The following is a 7,500-nucleotide window of genomic DNA, read 5'->3' as shown; positions in this document are numbered from 1 at the left end:
CACACACACACACACACACACACACACACACATCATTACTCTACCAGCAACTCTGACGCTGAAGCCTCCTCCTTTTCCTATTCCTCCTCCTCCTCCTCCTCCTCCTCCTCCTCCTCCTCCTCCTCCTCCTCCTCCTCCTCTCGCTTCTCGTGGCCACACATGCACTCATTAAGACCTTTTATATTTCACTTTTAGTCTCCATTGAGTCAGGAAAAGTTCTATAAGATATTTGTGCACCGTGAGAGTAGATAGTTAAATGCTTCGTATGATCTCCGTCCTGAAGAGCCCCGTCAAGTGCTCTCTCGTCTCAGGTGCCATTTTGGAGATTTCTATCGCCTTTTTCATCCCCCTCTTTTTTTTTTATACATAGTTATCTTGGAACTCTAAATATTCTGTATTGGGAGGAGTATTGCTGTGCGTTTACTTTTGTCCTGGTAAATGGAAGAGCGACCTTGTTACGGCAGGGAGGCAGAGCGACTGTGCTGGATGATGTTCTCTGGTGGTGGCGGCGGTAATTGGATTATATTTAACGTTTTTAAAAGGACGGGTCCGCAGGGAAGAAACGATGGTGTACGTAGTGTGTATGTGTGTGTGTATGTGTGTGTGTGTGTGTGTGTGTGTGTGTGTGTGTGTGTGTGTGTGTGTAATGTTTCCGGAGCCTGAAGGATCTTAATTTTTACGTGACTTTTCCTTCAGTAGTGGAACGCAATTTTACCTTGAGTTTTGTATGCGATTAGACAAAAGGCTTATGAAGGTCAGAAGATTAATGGCGAGTCTTTATTATTTCAATCACCACATAAGTTTCTGAAGCTGTATAGAATCACCAAGTAGCAAGCAGAATAGATATGAAAATGTGCCATGATGAAGACGTTAACCAGATTGCGTGCTCTGCCTGGTCGCGTGCACAGCTCACCTATATTGAGTGATGGTGACTGTTCTATCAAGGCCATGTAGTGAGTCTCGATAATGAGCGACACGTGAATGGTGATAGATCTGAGTCCATCGTCCATTTTCTTATTCTGTTGTCTTGTGTTTTCCTCATTCCTTTTTGTTCCTATTTTTGTCTCTTCATCGAACGCTCTTTCTCCCTTTTTTCTTCGCTAGTTTCTTCTCCTCCTTCTTCTCCTTTTGTTATTATTATTATTATTATTATTATTATTATTATTATTATTATTATTATTATTATTATTATTATTATTATTTTTATTATTATTTCTTTTTCTTCATCAAATTCTTCTTTTTCTTATGGTCACTACGGTCGTGTTCCATTTCCTTCTTTCCTTATTTTTAGTAATCAACGTCCTTTTCTTCTCTTTAACATTTCTTTTCCTTACTCTTCTTTTTTAGCATCATCATTATCATTAACATTATTATTATTATTATTATTATTATTATTATCATTATTACTATTGTTATCCTTATTGGCATTGTAGTCATCATTATCTAGACATTCACTTTTCTTTAACCTCACTATGACACTAAACCATTCACCTCAATAGCGTCTCAGGTGTTCCATGCATTTCCTTCCTTTTAGCGTCCTTGACATGCTTACAGACACACTCCTCATACTGGAGACGCCCATCCTGACCTGACAACATAACACGCCCGACCCAACTCTCTTCTCTCTCGTAAACACCTCTTATTCTTCCTTCCTCCTCAGTCACCACCGATTTGGCCACAACCACGGCACGTCCTAGCACTCTTAGAGAACTTCCCTTTCCTTCTACGGCAGCACCACGCCCCCTTGACACTCGGCGGGGTGTTTCTTCCCAGCGTGTTGCCCTGCAAGTCCTTTACTCTCGTGGCGTAATTTGTGTAAGTTGGTGGTGGCGGGTGTGTGGCTGAGAGGCGGGGCAATATCCTGGTTGCAACCTTTAGCCAAACCTCATCTTTACAGCACGCGCGACCTCAATACAAACCGGGAGTGGAGAGCTCAGTTATAACTCGAAGAAGAGGAGAAGAAGCGGTTGGGGAGACCACTTTCAACTCGCTGCGGATATAATATTTTCCCACATTTTTCCGGCAGTTTTCATAATGGCTGGTGTTCAGGGGCTGGCGGTGCCGGGGATGTTTTGTGGCAGTAGCCCGTAGCATCGCCTCCGTTGCGGGGTTTAGTGATGTATTGGCCAAAATCAATTTGTTCATCTACGAGTTTTGTCTGAGAGGTTAGTTTCACCATTCGCTGTGTCCAGTTTTTATAGTTGGACTTTTCATGCATAACCACAAACGGAAACTATTAAGACGTTCCATAGATCTTTAACCGAACGGCCTCGAGCAGGGTAACATGACCCCTACGCCGCTCGCTCCTACGGCTGGAAAACACCGAGTTAACACTCGTGTTGCGCTGCAATATGGATGTTAAAGTGAAATAATTTACCCCTGGTTAGGTCATTAGGATAAGAGTTTTAATATGGAAATGAAAATCATATAATTTGAAAGTCACTTCACAAAATGCCTCGGAAATGATCCCCGCTCCTCGAAAGAAGCAAAAGAAAACTTAAGTCGATTTTACTTTCATGTTAGTCAAGACCCGGATAATTGGAAAACCCCAAATTGAAGTTTTTACTGACGTAGCGACTAAAGGGAGGCTGACGGGCAAGTGTCGGGAGTAAAAGACGAAACCTGTCTTTGATGCCGTAAAAATGGCCATCGAGCCTCGACAATTACAGTACCGGGCATAGATTCGTTCTAAATAGGGTGGCGGGGCCGAGCGGGGCGCCATTGTGAAGCCGAATTTAAATACTCCCCCTTAGAGAGTCATTTTTGGTAAATTAGTTTAACTAGAGCGTTTGAGGCACTGGGACTCTTCAGACCCAGGCGCTGTGCTGAAGTATATGTGTGTGTGTGTGTGTGTGTGTGTGTGTGTGTGTGTGTGTGTGTGTGTGTGTATGTAATTATTTTTTTTTTACTTCTTTCTCCGTTTGTGTGTTTATTATTTCATCAATTTATTTGTTTAAATGTTTCCTTGTTTGCTGTATATGTATGTACAGCTGTTTATGTGAGCTAATTTTACTTCTACGTAGGTGTTTTGTTTACTTGTGTGTGTGTGTGTGTGTGTGTGTGTGTGTGTGTGTGTGTACATTAGATCGCTGTTTACATATGAAAGACGTGTGAGCGAGGAGTGAGTGCGAGGAGGAGTGAGTGAGAGAGAGTCAGTACTTGTTGAATATTATGACAACGAGAGACACTAAAGGCTCTTCCCAACACACAGACCTGTTGCCAGTCTGTACTCGCTGGATACAAGAATATTAATAAGCTGCATACATTTCCTCTCCTCCTTAAGTATTTAGATCCAACCTACGTTCTTCCCCCCCCTCCTCTCTCTCTCTTTCTCTCTCTCTCTCTCTCTCTCTCTCTCTCTCTCTCTCTCTCTCTCTCTCTCGATTAGTATTGATTGATTGACATTCCTGGCACCGCAACAACACTAATGGCAATCTTTTCTTCCTCTTTTTCCTCCTCTTTCTCTTTTTTCTTCTTCTTCCTCCTCCTCCTCCTCCTCCTACTCCTCCTCCTCCTCTGTTTTCACTAGAACACTCCAAGAAAACATTCAGCACCTTCTGTCTCACCACAAAACAACCTTTACAATCTTGTCCACCTCAGCCTACATCATCAACCACTACCACCACCACCACCACCACCACCATCACCGCCACCACCGCCGCCAGTAACAGTGATGCCCGTCGCCACTTCGATCAGAATTCTAAAGCTCCACCTTTCTCTCCCCCTTCCTTCCTTACACTGCAGTTCACAAGCAACGTAACTCCATCACCTACGTCCTGCCACCGCCACACAATGCAGTTCTCTATTCTTTAACCATAAATTCCACCACAGGGCCTCTACCACTGCCACCATTCTCGCAGACAACAGTAATACCAGTAACAATAATAAACTACGCTACTAAAACGCTGACCAACAGTATTTCCTCGTTGAAACCTGACCCTTCCCTGTCTATTATTTCGGCCTCCACATGTATGGTGGGATGTTATTTTTCTTTTATTCTTTACATTTCTTACTCCCGTCTTCTTTTCCTCGGGTTCTCTTTCCGCCAGTGTGGCCAAATAGCAGACACAATGAAGAAATAACAAGTATGACGTGAGGAATTGATAAGACGTACAAAGAGACGTGGTGAGATGGAGGCCACAGGGAGGAGAAAAGACCGACTGAGGATGAAGAGAAGGCGATGTGGGGATTGTACCAGGGACGGCTGTTCTGTGTGTGTGTGTGTGTGTGTGTGTGTGTGTGTGTGTGTGTGTGTGTGTGTGTGTGTGTGTGTGTGTGTGTGTGTGTGCTGTGATCTCTTTCTTGCTCTGTGGTTGTGAGCCGTGGACAGGAACCGTATATGAAACGCAGTATTGAGCTCAGTCAGATACTTTCTTAAGGTTAAATGATGTTATATGTAGGTTTGTATGTGTGTATGGCTGCGAGATTAATAAACCAAAATTTATCATTGGACACACACACACACACACACACACACACACTCTCTCTCTCTCTCTCTCTCTCTCTCTCTCTCTCTCTCTCTCTCCCCCCCCCCAGGCTGTGTCCATTCCCATGTCTGTCTTTGGTATGTCCCAGTGCCGTCAACATTGTACCCACCGGCTCTATTTACCCGATGAATGGCCATCAATTTGTACTGTTCTAACCAGCTTTGATTAGTTTATTTACAGCTGGCTGAACGACACACACACACACACACACACACACACACACACACACACACACACACACACACACACACACACCACCACCACCACATTAAAAAGCCTGGCACATCATGACTTCTGGCTATAATCTGTCTACTCTAAAGTGGCTCCGGGGTCTTAGTTTGAATGCTGTCCCAGAAATGCGTAGTTGTCAAATCTTGAGGCAAAACCGTGAGCTATCCTTGCAGTAAGTGCGTTGATCAGCAGAAAACAAGTATCATTCACATCAAATCAATGACGCTATCAATAAGCTGCAATATGTTTTAAATCCAGGAGCCATTTTAGAGTGGACATACTATACCAGTTGTCCTATAACAAAGCTGCCCCCTGACCTCCTCTGACAGCATTCCTTGTATCAGTCTTCCCTCTTCCTCCACCCGCCAGCAGAACCTTGTATACTACTAACCTGGTTGCAGCCCTTACTGGAATCACAACTGCCTCCGTCACAGCCCTAGAATCAGAGATAGAAAAGGGAACCAACACCGGCGCGCCAAGACGAGCTAAACAAACATCTTGCTGACACATGAAAGTGGCCGCTTTGAAAGGTCTTCTGAATATTCAGTATCGAAAGGCTCTCTTTGTATTATTCGCTCCGACCACCGGCGGAGAGTATATCTGAAGGGGAACGCGTGAGAGGATGGAAGGAAAGAAGGGAGAGGAAGGAGAGAGAGAGAGAGAGAGTTTAGGTACGAAGGAGATGGATAGGTAAGATAGGTTTGAAGAATAGGAAGCAAAGAAGTTTTGGGGACGAAAGTGAGTGTTTATAAGGGAAGAAGAAGAACAAAAGCATTACATAAGGAAGATAAGAAGGAAAAGAAATAGAGAAGTGGACGAGGATAGGAAAACAAGTATCAGAGAGAGAGAGAGAGAGAGAGAGAGAGAGAGAGAGAGAGAGAGAGAGAGAGAGAGAGTATGGAAATGATATAAAAAAAATCAAAGTAACAATTAAAGACCACCACCACCACCACCACTAACACCGACAACAACAACAACAACAACAACAACAACAACAACAATTACAACATACCAGTACCAATCAATCACGACAATTACGTCCAGAAAGGTAACAAGAACCATCAGACTCTCCACTTCTCATTCTTCCCTCTCTCTCTCTCTCTCTCTCTCTCTCTCTGGTGGTAGTAGTGGTGGTAAGGATAGTGGTGTAGCCTTTTCCGCCCTGCCACTCTCTCTCTCTCTCTCTCTCTCTCTCTCTTCTCCTTCATCCCCCCCATTGTCCCCTCTCCCAGTCCTCCCCCAAGGCATCACTTTTCACTTCTGGTGTTACACGAAAGATTCCAAGTAATTTTTCTCTTTCTTTCCCTTGATTTAGTTTCCTTTTGTTTTCTTCTCCCCCTGCCTCTCTCTCTCTCTCTCTCTCTCTCTCTCTCTCTCTCTCTCTCTCTCTCTCTCTCTCTTCGCATTATTATTTTTTTTTATTTTTAGGTTTACTTTTTATTTTGTGCTTTAAACATTAACGGGTTCTCTCTCTCTCTCTCTCTCTCTCTCTCTCTCTCTCTCTCTCTCTCTCTCTCTCTCTCTCTCTCTCTCTCTCTCTCTCTCTCTCTCTCTCTCTCTCTCTCTCTCTCTCTCGTATTGCCACTCTTCAAGCCTCATCTTAATCTCTTTTCATAATCACATTCACAGAAAAGTCGACTACCACCACCACCACCACCACCACCACCACCACCACCAGTGCCTTCCCCTCTTCCCACTCTCTCTCTCTCTTTCTCACTCACTCTCTCGACCAGCAAATAGCTCCCATAACTATAGATCACCCGAGAGGAGTCTACAGTGAGGCTTTTCCTAATGTCATTCCAGAAAGGATGCAACTTCGGACCCTTGCGGCATTTTCCCAGGAATCCGCAAGCGAAGTCAGAATTCATCGTCCTATTCCCTGAGATGTTCCGCACATTTTTCTCCGGTGTGGTGGCTCCTGCTAACCTTCGGCCCCTTATTGCGGCATCCCAGCCCTTGTACTAACGGCCTCGAGAAGGACCTACCCCCGAATTTACGCCTTAAAATCGCCAAGTGCAGAGCCGTCGTTGGAAGCGGACAGCGCCCAACGCAGGTTTTTCACTTCCCGGGGCGCCAGACGCTTCAGTATTTGAAACATGACAACTATTTCAATATCAACTCTAACATTAGGTCTCGCCTGCACGGAATTCTGATGAGGTCATTCTCAACACCAGCTGGAGAGGAGGATCACGCCCCCTACAGCTGGAGGAGGAAGAGGAGGAGGAGGAGGAGGAGGAGGAGGAGGAGGAGGAGGAGGAGAGGAAAAAAAGAGGAAGAAGAGAAAGTGGAAGATGAGGAGGAGGATGGGGACAGTGAGGAGTGATAAGTGTATTGAGATTAAACACACATAATAAAAATACAGAATGTAAGTAGTATGTATAGATGAATGGAAGAGTACTGTAGTAGTAGTAGTAGTAGTAGTAGTAGTAGTAGTAGTAGTAGTAGTAGTAGTAGTAATGATGATATGAAAACAATACCATTAATAATGAAAAATAATGATAATGATAACAATGACATCTAGTTATTTATATCGAAAATTGGGACAGCCATCTGCTACAAAAATAAATAAATGAACGCTATTTGAAGTGAAAATGACAAAAATTCTCTCTCTCTCTCTCTCTCTCTCTCTCTCTCTCTCTCTCTCTCTCTCCGATCGACAGTCATTAATATGGAATTAACCTATGATGATTCTCCGTCTTTCCCCTCACATGTCCGCTACTCTCCCCTCACCCTCACCCCCCCCCCACTAACGCTTCACCCCTTGCTGGCTTCCCCCCCTCAC

General features: G+C 44.2%; 1 protein-coding gene across 1 annotated transcript in view; it reads left to right on the top strand.

Annotated features, from left to right (window-relative positions):
- The window catches only part of LOC123503719 (doublesex- and mab-3-related transcription factor A2-like), a 32,800-nt gene that overhangs the window by 15,986 nt on the left and 9,314 nt on the right, over positions 1-7,500 (top strand). The window lies entirely within an intron of this gene.

The sequence above is a fragment of the Portunus trituberculatus genome, chromosome 14 (assembly GCF_017591435.1).
Source record: "Portunus trituberculatus isolate SZX2019 chromosome 14, ASM1759143v1, whole genome shotgun sequence".
Lineage (NCBI taxonomy): Eukaryota > Metazoa > Arthropoda > Malacostraca > Decapoda > Portunidae > Portunus > Portunus trituberculatus.
This window is presented reverse-complemented; position numbering and strand designations above follow the sequence as displayed.